Genomic DNA, 13,503 nt, shown 5'->3' with positions numbered 1-13,503 from the left:
CTCAAATTATATATTAATCATTGAACTTGAGTAAAATTACAATATGATCACGTTCTATCGACAGCACGAGTCTGTAAATTAAAATTACAGTTTGAAATAACAGGGATTTTTTCCCTTTCTTCCTACAATTGTCTTGTTTTATATTCGGAAAGGGTAAAAGATAAATGCGATCCCTTAGGATCTCCCGATCCTGAGGGATTCGCAAATGATTGCTAACTTCAGACACCTTTCCTTTTTCACGTTGATCCTCTTGATTCGCCCTCAGCCTTGTCTGCAACCAACGCATTTCGCCCTCCATTTGTTGGTTTATGTTGTTCCATCATTAGGGAACAACAACTGTTCCTTTTGTCATTTTCCTGCATAAAAAAGAGTAAAAGTCAGTTACTATGGCTAGATCTTAACTATGAGTAGTTCAACTATTTCTTATCATAATCAATCAATATATTAGCACATTAAGATTTGAAAAAGATAAGAAACAAGGAAAAATGTGATGAAATTAATGGTAAATACATACCCATTTCATGACTCAACACTATTGAGAAATGGTTTACATTATTCCTGCAAATTGTGAATGATGACAAGATGTTGGGGTAGTTGTGGATAAGTCTAAAGGCAACCATACCAGAGGAAGGGGTTGAGGGAGGAACAATCTCTATTAACTTTCCTAAAAGAAAAACCAGAACAGTATGGAGAAACAAGAAGAGAATAGACAGAGAATTTAGAATTGATGCTCATATTGTAGGATTTTAGATCAAGGACACTGTGCTAGATCTTGGTTATGATGTCCACATCCTACTGAGGAAGACGTGGAAGAACTGGGGAAACCTTAGTTGACATTCTCACCAATCCAGTTGCGGATGGCGAATCAATATTGTATACTTCCAATTGGGATACTAGAGGATGTAGAAGTGGATGTAGCAGGGATGGAGACACTTGTATATTTCAAAGTAATAGATATTATTGGAGACAAGGATCCTTATTTAGCAATGCTAGGGATAGACTGGTCCTTCAAAAATTACACCATCATAGACCTAAAGAAGGAACTAATGACCTTTTAGGTAGAAGGAGTAAGAGTGATTCAACTGCAAGACCCATATCAGGGACCCAAATTCACATAATCAAGAAATCACAAAGAAATGCCAGGGAAGTTATATCAACTTTACAGACTTACAACGGGTAAGAGGTAGGATTACATAAACCCAACAATTGAAGGATATTTTAGCTAGATAAGAATTCAGAGTTCATAGGTTGGCTCAGAAGCCGCATGGGACGATTGGCAGCAAGGCAAATGTGAGATCAAAACTAGATGTTGCGATACAATATGTCAGATCAATTGGATTGTCTCAGAGCTAGAACACTTCCCCATATTTAATGATATAGACTCAGTAAATTAATTTCTCAACAATATTGATGAAACTATGATTGAAGAACATAAAATACCATTATTAAATGTTGCACTGCAAGTGACCCCAGCACGATGGTGGGGGGTCCACTACAATTACCTCTAGGACTGGGAAAGGATCAAGAAAGAAATGAAAGAGAGATTCAGACAGGAGGGGGAATACCTGCAATAATTTGCAAGGTACAAAGGGGATTCTGTCCCTTGACAACACTTGGAAAATTGTAAAGGAATATGGAACCGAGAAGGGGTTCCAAAAGAATTATGGGTGCATGGGTTCATACATACCTTGGGTACATTTCCAAAAGCCTGGTATATACAAGAAGAGGTAAGGATGCAAACAGGATATTGGGATAACTTAGCTGCTAAGTTTGTCAACAACTTCTCTTTCTCAGACAACGACAGGAGGATGACCAAGGCATTGTAGGGTATCAAGCGGATTCTACTCACATCGAGTTAGCTAATGGTTGAGTACATAGATCAGAGGACCTTACAAAATCTCTGTGACTCAGGATATCCTGAAGCAATGGCTTGCAGAAAGGTGGATAAGGAGCCAGATGAAGATGATCTAAAGAGTTACGACATCTGTCATTCCATGAAACTGAAGGGGAAAGAGGCATCAAGGAGGGACATGTAACTGATGTGCCACACTTTCTCCCAGTAAAGTTGTAGAAGCATAACATCGACATGGATGACAAACCAAAGCTGGCATCGGTTGGAGATTATTGGGATGAAAAAAACAAACGAGATTTTTAACCTCCTAAGAGAGTATGAGGATTTGTTTCCCTCATCAGTTGTAGAGTTAAAATGAATCAAGGGGGACTTAGGAGAAATGAAAATTATATTAAATCCCAATGGAAAGCCAGTGAAGCACCAACCTTATAGACTAAACCCAAGAGTTAAATAAAAAGTGAAGAAAGAGATAAACAATATGTTAGAAGCATGGCTTATCTTTGTAGTGGATGAGGTAGAGCGAGTAAGTCTGATTATAATAAAAAAACAAGAAGTATGCCACAAAAATGTAGGTTTGCATGGATTACCATAGTTTGAACAATGTTTGTGTGCATGACCCATTTCCCACACCATTCGGCGGTGAGGTTCTTGATAATGTAGCAAGGAATGAGGCATACTCTTTTATAGATGGATTTTCAGGATATCACCAAGTACGAATTGATGAGTATAAGAGAAAAACTAACATCACTATAAAATGGGGATCCTATTCTTATCATGTCATGCCTTTTGGCCTTAAGAATGCACCTGCAGTTTATGAGCACCAGTATTGCAACAAGAATGCTGCAACTCCTGGGCTACCAAATTTACTTTATCAACCCGGGGTTCATACAAACTTGGAGGTGACAATGTTGTATACAAAATTAGATGCAATGGGTCCACTCTTTGTCATTGTTGAGCTAGCGATAGACCACTATTGTTTCTCAAATAAGCCTTCTATTGATTTAGAAGAAGTTTTATTACCAATGGAGAAAGGGGGATTTCACTGTAATTGAGAGAATTGAAATCTACTGCAGTAATGAAAGACTGAAATAAATGCTTTAAACACACCACTCATATAACTACTTGTTAAGAGATCTTGCTTCAGAAGAACCTTAAGCTAACATGTGTGTAATCCTAACTATCCTAGGCATGCAATCTGAGATAATCAAACACTTTACTACTGTGCATATGAATGAACACAGTAACCTTTTTTTCTTTTTGTCCCTTTTGGTGAAAATATGAATGCTAATTCTTCTTGGTGGTATGCCAGGTCGGTTAGAGATGGTTGTGAAAGGTCATATGGATTGGGAGGTAAGTAGGGGTCTTCTCCTATATTTATGGATTCCTTTTCCACAAATCAACCTCAAAACAGGCCACTACAGGTCGTCCTACATGATGTCCTAATGCACCTACAAGATGTCCTAATGCTTCTATAGGATCCCTTGTATTCCAACAAGATCTGGAAAAATGAAATAGGGGTGATTTGGAAGGTGGTATAAGGCTTAGGGAACGTTAATGAGGGAAGAAATAAGGAAAGGGAGTGGCTAGGACTTCCTTAGAACCCAAACAAAAGTTTGTAAGATGGTTGGATTATCTCAAAAAACATGGAAAGTTGTTCTTGTGGAATGATAAATTGGTTGATGGACTTAGTGGCTCTTGGTAATCATGGATGGATGAGGTTAGGCTAGGAATGCTGACATGAGATCTTCCTACACTATTGAAACTCTTGCAATACACACATTACTGGCATTTACCCATGAATCATGTCAAACAAGAAAGATTTCCAATCAACATCAGGAAACATAATTCCATTATTTAATTGCCTAGTTCATGCATGAAAATATTTGCAGAATTTTGTGAAACACCATGAGATCTAATACAAGGCTGGAGATATTAGAGATAAAACCTGAAACCTATTCTTGAAACTGAAAGGATGCTGGCCTAATTAGCAGAAAACCCTAAATTTCATATGTCTTTTTAGGGCTGAATAGGAGTTTTTCCTCAAACCATGGTCCCTTGAGGGAGGAGTGAGGCCAAATCCACCTATTATTAGCCTTTTTGGTATTCCTTTATCTCTCTAAAGCTACTTCTAAAGCTATGCACAAATGGAAGGAAACTAATCAAATTCACCACTACTTGCAATGAAACAATGCAAAAATCAATTCAACGATTAATCTATGAAATAACCTAAGCATACAAGTACAATAAGAGGAACCTATGATGCTAGGGTTGGGCCCTAACCCAAGATCTTCATCCCTCTGAGTCAACTTAGCGCTGGATCAAGGAAATGGTCATTCTCATTATCATATCAAAAAGATTACATAACAATGTTTTGCCACAATCCTCTAACTCGAAAATGCTTAGTGCTCTTACATAAAAAATTTGAATCCTAATGAGGCTCTAGGCCTCCTTATTTATACAACTAAAGTCTCCAACAAATTCCTTAAATCTAGGGAGGCTTGGCTCCCAAACTCAAGATTAACTGGTTCTCAACTGTCACTAGCTCGGCTACCCATGATCTCCATGACTTGGCTGCTTGCAACTCCAAGCTAATGTGATTTGATTGAGGGATTTTCAAATGAGTGAGGATTTAATGAGGAAGATCCATCTCCTTTAATCTCTCCTTCTTGACTCATTCGAGTATCCTGCACCTTAATTAGCCAAAATTTCCATGATTGTCTCCCGGAAACCTATAATCAATGCACATTAGCCCATTAGACATAACATCTTACTTTTACTCATCTCATTAAGAAAAATATAATTAAAACATGTAAGGAATTATGAGAAGAGTTGATTTTAGTAAGCTTTTAGGTGCATTAAGGTCCATATTGTTACCCAATGATGAGGCTCATCATCACCACCCTACTGAAAGTGTTTCTCATCCTCTGAGCAACTTAATCTATGTCCATATCCTTTATTGCTCTCGTGGCCTCCCTGACATCCCATGCTTCTGCTGTAGTTTCCTCTTCTTGTGAATAAAATCCTACCTTCCTCTCTATCTCTTCCCACTGCTTTCTTTCTTCTTCTTCTCTCCTCCCTTCCAACATTCCTAAAAGCAGTGGTGGACTAAGTCTCAAGCCAATCCAATTGACTTTTAGTCTTTGTAGAGCCTGCTTATACATGGGTGTTCTATTTAGTGCCTCTCTCATTCTCTAATTTTTAGGCTATGAGGCAAGGTGTTCCACCTCCTTTGGCAAGCTTGCATGTTTTCATCTCCTAACAATATGAACATGTCTTCAAAGTGTGTGACTGATCGTTCTTGTGCAATAAGGTACCTAGGTGCAAGCTTAGGATCATTTTCAATGAGGTTGTGAGTGCTGATGACAACCATTGGATTAGATTGTTTAGCTATGATCATGAGGGGTTCTGTCTCTTCTCTTGCCATTACCTTTTTCATCTCTGTAGATCTTTCCTCCTCATGATTCATCCATGATGCTAAGGCCATCAGTTGCAAGTCTCCTAGTTTTGAATTTGGGTCCCACACATTCAAATCTGTCAAGGCCAAGTTGTGTAGGTAGAACTCAGACAAATTTGCTGTATCTTCCAAGGTGCTTTGATCATAGAGATCAATGAATTGTTGTAACGAAAAAAATATATATAAATAATGTAAAATAATGTAAATGATAATAAGCATAAGTAATTATTGGTTAATTAGTAATTAGGTTGAAGAGGCATGTCTAAATAGGACATAACTCTCCATGAAGAGACACTTGCCTGATATATAAGCAAGCCTCTCGTTCTCATTGTAAATATCATTCATTCTTATTCACACAATTAATATATAATATTTGTATCCTCATGGATATATTCATATTCCAAGTCTTTTGGACTAATTAATTTGTAGAAGGAACGTTTTTCGCTTCATTGGTATCAGAGTAGTCGATCCTTTGGCCACTTCACTGCTACAAAAAGCTCGTTCTCTGGTCACCGGCCCTTGGCCATCAATCGTCATCAATGATGTTGCTATCATAATTCAAGCGTTTCGATGCAATTTGGGAGTTTCTCCATCATTCATTAGAGGATATTAGAAAAAAAATCAGGAAAAAGGAAAAAGAGAGACTATATCTATATTCATAAAAAAAATATTAAAAAAAAAAACGAGATTTTTTATTTTACATAAAAACAAAAATATTAAAACAAAAAAACAAAACCTACGCTACTTCTTCCATTGCCATTTCTTTCGCTCCTTAGTCATCATTCAATTCCATCAATTGTCGCTACAATCCCATCACATTGCTACAATTTCTCAATGATAAACTGTTGTAAGGTCGTAGCCACAACCACAGACTCCACATCTTGCCTTCACCGTAGTTGATAACAAACCCAACCACCGTACGCAGCTAGAGGACCACAATTGTACCACAAATTTTCCAAAACCAAAAAAAAAAATATACAATTAACTGAACAGTCGCTGCCCAAAATTGACAGGTTGCACTGTAGCCACCGTCCAAGAAGATTGATCCAATCAGTGGCCGAATTTCTGCCCATTGTATAGGCAATGAAATAAATTTTCTATACAATTATTTACTTATAACCAGATTTGGGTTTTTCTGCCAACAATTTCATAATTAAAAGGAATTAGTACAAAAAGTATCAGTCATCGTGAGGGTATCAATGAATAATTACATGAAAACAATATACACGGAGGGGAATCTTTAAACCAACTACATTTGATATTGTATTTTGGAAGATACAATTGTGCATTGTTGTATTGTAAAGTCATTGTTATTCATCCACATAGTGGTTCCTGTACATTGCAATCAACCGACGGCCACTCCTGACCATCCCACTGCAACGTCATTCCACCGGGAGCCCTCCTCACCCGACACTTCCATAACCAGTCTGCAACCACCATATGTAGTCCGCATTTCTCGACCAAGACTCTCCCATTCACATTAATCGTTCAAATCTAAAGATTGTGACCATACCAAGAGTCACGTCTCATCCAAATTTTCTGAGAAAAAAATAATAATATTATAATTATAAAAAAAGGAAACTATATAAGCTTTATATAGTTACATATAAAAGGAAAAGTGGCTCTCAAAAAAGTATATATAAATTTTATATAATTATAATTTTATAATATATATAAATTAAAATTATATAATATATATAATTTATAATTATATAATATATATAATTTATAATTATATATTAAAAAAAAATTATTAAAAGGGTGACAAAAAAGAAAAGAAAAGAAAAGAAGAGAAGTAAATTTTAATTATATATATATATATATATATATATATATATATATATATATATATATATATATATATATATATATATATATATATATCTATATATATAAGGGATTTATTTAAAAAAAAAATGTGATTTAAAAAGTATTTAATATTCAAGAAGCAAAAATGGAGTCTAATACAAAAATGAAGGCCAAAAGATTCCCAGAAACCTTAGCCAGATACGGTAAAGCGTTATTTAACATTAAAGGAAATCTTGCAGGGAAAGATGTTATTATTTCTATTTCTCTGGCAGAAGATGCAAATTATATAACACCTAAAATCACAAACCAACTAGTGATCCCGAAGTCAAATATAACTGAAAAATTAGATTTTTTTGGCAATAAAAAATATGATATAGCCAATTTACAGTTAAACATTGAAGATTATACATTTGTATCACAATTCTCAGTTCACACCCTATGGAACAATCAAGGTGACATTATTTTGGGATCACCCTGGATGGAAATGGTAGGATCTGTCATCTTAAATACAAAGAAAAAGTTTCTAACATTTTCTTACAAGAAGAAGAAAATAACACTCCAAGATGTTACACTGAAACCAAATTCAGTAATGCCAGAAGATATATCGGATATTTCAAAAGTAATTTCTCAAGAAGGTAAAAAAGTATTACAAAATATGCAAAATGAAATTGACAAAATCACTGTTGACAAAAATGAAGAAGTTTCTAGACTTAAAATGCATAGTGAAAAATTACTGACTCAAATTAAGAAACTTAAGAAGGATAAGAAGTCATTAGAAAACAAGGTACAACAACTTATCGAGAAGGAAGCATCAAATGTAGGAATTCAAGTTGATGACAAAACAACAAATACTGATCCAGTGAATGTCTCAACTCAGGAAGAAGACAAGCAACTTGAAGAAAAGACGTGCTTGGATGTTGCAGTTTAGACAATGAACATCCCTAGTGAATGTTTCATAACCAACTCTACAACATCTTTGCCAGAAGAAAATATAAAAATTGACACATGCCCAATAAGGGAAAATCAAACCAAAAAAGTTCCCTATCGACATCTGAATCATGAGGTTAGACAACTCAACCATGCTATGTATCGGTACCATTCAGACCAGAAACAACAAATTGTTGTTTCAAAGAATAATGACGTAAAATCAATCTTGTCTTATGCTAACAAGTTGTTACAAAATTCCAATGAATAGAATATTCCACAGAAAATTAATCTAGGATGGTCTGATCCCTTCTTAGTGCGACAATTTTGTTCATCCCTTAGAAGATCATATCGGCTTGTATCAATGAAGATGATTGTTCCGAGAGAGAAAGTCATTCGAAGCCGAAAAAGAGATCAAGCCCTTTTCATCGACAAGCTTTGAGGACAAAGCTTTTTGAGGACAAAGCTTTTTGAGGAAGAAGTCAATGTAATGAATAAAATATATATAAATAATGTAAAAGATAATAAGCATAAATAATTATTAGTTATTAGTAATTAGGTTGAAGAGGCATGTCTAAATAGGACATGACTCTCCATGAAGAGACACTTGCCTGATATATAAGCAAGCCTCTCGTTCTCATTGTAAATCTCATTCATTCTTATTCACGCAATTAATATATAATATTTGTATCCTCATGGATATCTTCATATTCCAAGTCTTCTGGAGTAATTAATTTGTAGAAGGAACTTTGTTTGCTTCAATTGTCTATAGTATTGGAGTGGAATAGTGCCTCTCTGTGCTGAAGTCTTTATTTGGAATTGTAACCATTATTCCTTGAGCTACAAGGCATAAGACTTTGCTGGCATCCTGTACTGGATTGCCTCCAAGGATAAATTGGCCATAGTTGCCAACTAGCTTTCCCTTTCTTGTAATTATCCCCTTAGCCATGCATTCTCTACTTCTAACTGAGCTTTCATCATTGCCTCTCTATCCTTTATGCTGCTCAGTTATCTGCCCATCTCTTTCAATTTCTCCTCCATGTGACCTACATCCTCCACTTCTTTTGATTTGGAAGTTTGCATCCACCTATGTGTCCTTGCCCTCTCTTTTTCAAGTTCAAAGAATAAGGGGATGGAAAAGTTTTGTGGTATTACCCTACCTCCTTCAATGAATCTGTAGTAGGAGCTGAGGTTGGGCTATGGACTAGGTTCCCTCAATTCTTGGTCTTCTTCCTTTGTTTCTTGTGGAGTGATACCTTCTTGGTCCCTTTTCTGTACATCTTGTAGTGTTACACTAAAATTTGTCACCATGACTATTTGCAGTCGGTATGGCTCCATCAATAACCATACTATCCTCCTTGGCAAGTCTTATACCTCTGCTCCTCATGTCAAACTCCAAAAAAGAGAGAAAGCCTTTAAAAAATCAATATAACTCTGGTTCCGCACTTTCTCTTACTCTTACCTGCGGGCACGCACCTCAAGTACATAATACCTGTGTACTTGTACGCTCTGTCTGTAAAGGGGTGGGTGCGTACCCCTGTAAAAGTCAAAAGGCGCAAGTTTTACTTCAAAAAACTTACTTGCGGTCGATTCTAGAGAATTCTAGAAGATGGTTTGACGTGGATTGAGCGCCTCCAGATGGTTCATGCATCCCAATGAAAGAGGAACTTATCCCATGAAGAGGGGAGCTATCCCTTTGAAAGAGGGGCTTATCCCATTGATGGTGGACCTGTTTAACTTCCTCCAAAGCATTATAAATACAGGCATTGGGCCAGAGGCAAAGGAGGTTGAAAGCTGAACATTCCTAAGGGTAGATGCTGCTGAAATTAGGACTCCCTTATAGAGCTTGAGAGGAGAGTTCACATTCCTTTCTTAGCTTCATTTGGAAGTGGGTGAGCTGATCAAAGTAGAGGAGAAATCTTGCTGGACCCTAGGAGGGACCTGCACAACACCAAGGCATTGGTTGTAAGGTTTCTTTTGTTTCCAATTAATACAATTAAGTTCATTTTTCTCAACAAGTTGTTATATATAATTTGTTTCATAAACTCCTTGGTCTTTATGATGAATATGTTTTATTATATGAGTTATTCAGGTGCTATGTAATTGTTTGCTTGTTTGTGTATGCAGGCTTCAAGGAGAGGAGCTCATCTGGATCGAAGAGGCTTGGCCGCTACAAACAGCGTTGGACTAAAGGTAAGCCTTAAACACCTGGTTGCTTTTATTTTAAATGCATATTTAGGGAAAGATAGTGCTTGATTGTTTTGTTTGTCACTAGAAAAGCCTTAGTTTCTAGGGAGGTCGGTTTTGTCCGCAAAATTGACTCTTTCCGCATGACAAAATGGCGACCATACTGGGGACTTGATTGTTTTCTTTGTCTATACTTTGACCTGAGAAACTGTATTTTCTGTTTCTGTTTTTGACTTGATGATTGTGGGATTGGGTGAATTTAGTTAATTTTGAGTTAGTTTTCATTTTTCATAGTTTTGGGAGAGGTACGCACCCTCTGAGTTAAGCACAGTGCGTACCTGTATGCACTTTTGCTTTGTGCACAGAGCGTGGACGCACCTGTGTAAACAGGTTGCCTGCGTACCCTGTCAAAATTTTGAAAATTTGAAAATTTTTCTCTTTTTTATCAGTTTAGAATTTGTTTATAGGTTTTAGCCACTGCCCAGACCTGCATGTGACTTGTCAGAAACTTTCCTTGGTTAATTCCATTGGCATTCCTGCTTTAAGCTTTTATCAATTGGGTGTTTTGAGTCTCTTTTTTGAGAAATTCTAAATTTGATTTCCTTTGGTCATTACTTGGAGGTTTGTCTCAGTCTTTTCACAATTTTGCATCTTTTTGAATTGTGTATGAGTGTTAATCGCCTTTGAGTGTTTTTATTTTTTGATCTTTGGAACTCTCACCCAATTTTCTCGACTTGCACTTGATTGGTTCTTATATTACATTAGAATCGTCTTGCGTTTGAGAATTCTCTTGCATAGATCACATTTGCATAATTAGAATTCTCATTTTCAGAAAATGAATGAAAAACATGCATAGATTACATTTGCATACTTTTCAAATGAATTGTGCATAGATTAAAATTGCATAGTTCACATTCTGAAAAATCAATCGTAGATTTAGATCAGCTTTCTTTGATTTGAATTTACATATTTTTATGCTTGTTCTTTAACACATAAAAATAAAAATAAAAATAAAAAAAACTATTTTGGAATTGATTTGCATTAGTTTTTCTTGATGAAATTAGTGCATTAGAGAATTTGTTATATTTTCTCTTAGTGATCAATTTTTTGCATTGTTGGAAGTGAATGGAAACTCTCTCCTTACTTTAGTTAGGATTCATCGAATTGAAAAGATTACATTATCATATTCGATTTCATTCAGTTTTGAGTTGGGTCATAACACCATTGGTTACGTATCCATTTACCCATTTGAGTAATAACATCCTTAATAACACAACGCTTAATTAAAATTCATCTAGTAATATTTTTATTTTCTAGGGCTCTGATACACCAACATAGCTTAGGCTAGTGTCTTGGAGTAGGGAGTAATTAACTCTCCAAGACAGTAAAACAAACAAGTAACTGTATCTTGTGGTAGGAAGAAATCCAATTGTTGCATTTATACTCTGGGAAAGCTCCTCTTAAAGGAGAAGCACGAGATCATGTCCGAACTAGTGTGGGAATCAATCCTTCCTCATTGGGAACGACGCCAGATATTCACGTATTAAAAACGGTAAACCTCAGATTAACCATTGTCGAGGAGCCTGGGGTCACTTGTTGGTAAACCTTGGATTATGTCAAGGAGCCTTCAAGGGGATTGAGCTTGCTACTCTGCCCTTGCATGTGTATCGGATCGTAGACTGTTCCCCCAGGTGTATTTGTCTCAGTTGGTAACCTTAGTGACCATATTCTTTAGGATCCTTCCTAAGGTGACAGTGGTGGGAAGATCCCACTGTACCTGGAGCAGACGTCGGCTAGACTCACTTGGATTTTCTGGGGGGTTCTCTTCACTCGAGACGGTTTAGTGGAGAAACTTGTGCCAGTCTATTCATTAAGCAGGTTGTCGGGGTAACTGTTCCAACCACTATTTCTGTATTGAATTCTACGACATTGGATTTCATCACCAACTAGTGTTTTTGGTACGGAAAGTTACTGTTTGTGTGTGGTTTGACTCCTAGATTTGATAGTGCGTGTTAATTTGTTTGTTTTTACTTTTAGAGACCATAGGTGTGAATTGTGAATTGTTAATTTTAGTTTTAAATTGTTAATAAAATTCACTGAAGTTGAATATAATGGCAACTGTTCCGGAATTTACCAACCTAGGAACCCCTCTTAACGAGGATCCTAGTACTTTTCCTTTCTTTGGAAATGTTGGTCCTCCTTATATGGCTACTTTGTCATTACCTAGATTTACAATAGGATTACCAATATGGTTATTTTCAACTTCGTTGGCCCAAAATACTCCAATTGTTCCACCTCAACCGAATGCTTCACCTCAACAGAGTTCACCATCTCAACATCACCAACCTTCTGTTGACCCTTTACCTTCTTCGCCTAATTTTTCTTCCTCCATTTCTTCCTCTTCGCTTGGTAAAAGCCTCGATGCTAGTAACCAGGTGGCTAAGAAGAAGAAGAAAGGGAAGAAGAAGAAGAAGAAGAAGAAGAAGCAAGCTAAGAAAGAAGTCAACCAACCAACCACAACTGTAAGTGTTAGTTGTGTTGAGGAAAACTCCGACATGCATCGTAAACCCCAATATCCTTGCAGGCTTTGTAAGGGTGACCACTTCCTTGTCAATTGTCCTGGTATTCCAAAGGTCTTGGAAGTATGGTCAGGAAAATCTCATCAACTTTCCATTGATGCATCAACCAGTGATAGTTAGGTTCCTGGGAAAAAAGGTAAAGTTAGGTTTCCTTGTAAGTTATGCAAAGGGAGTCATCAAACTCACATTTTCCCTCACATGGATGAAGCCTCAAAATTGTTGGAAAACCTTACTGTTCCACAGCAAGAATTTCCAACTGGTTACCGTAAACTTTCTCCCAACCTACTGTCAACTGACGTAGTGATTGATCTAATTTCAAGTACAGTCGATCACAATCTTCCATTGGAGAGTGAAACTCATGTCACTCAGGTTGATGATCCATTAGTTGATCAAGTGGTCGATTCAATTTCACATTCAGTCGATCCCACTTTCCCTTTAGAGAGTGAACTTCATACCACTCAGGTTCTTTTTGTTACATCAGATTCTTCTACGTCGGGGGGCATTTCACCTGTTTCTACAGAAACCCCTCCAAGTACTGAGGTATTTTCCTTTGATTGGAATAGACTGACAGAACCTCGTCTTCCTTCCTCCATCCCTTTCCAAATCATTGTCAATGCTGGTGGTAGGGACATGCATCGCACACAGGTAGATGAAGGTGCTTCTGTTAGTATATTATCCTCAACTGCTTGGAAAGCTTT

At 36.7% G+C, this 13,503-nt stretch overlaps 1 pseudogene; it reads left to right on the top strand.

Moving 5' to 3' along the window:
• The first annotated feature begins 3,133 nt into the window (after nt 1-3,133).
• The window catches only part of LOC149182926 (leucine-rich repeat extensin-like protein 2), a 31,612-nt pseudogene continuing 21,242 nt past the window's right edge, over nt 3,134-13,503 (top strand).

Source organism: Pinus tabuliformis, chromosome 3_2, assembly GCF_031772625.1.
Source record: "Pinus tabuliformis cultivar Carrire ecotype Pingquan chromosome 3_2, CPIR1, whole genome shotgun sequence".
NCBI classification, from domain to species: domain Eukaryota; kingdom Viridiplantae; phylum Streptophyta; class Pinopsida; order Pinales; family Pinaceae; genus Pinus; species Pinus tabuliformis.
The sequence above is the reverse complement of the archived record's forward strand: the minus strand, read 5'-3'. Positions and strand labels throughout refer to the sequence as shown.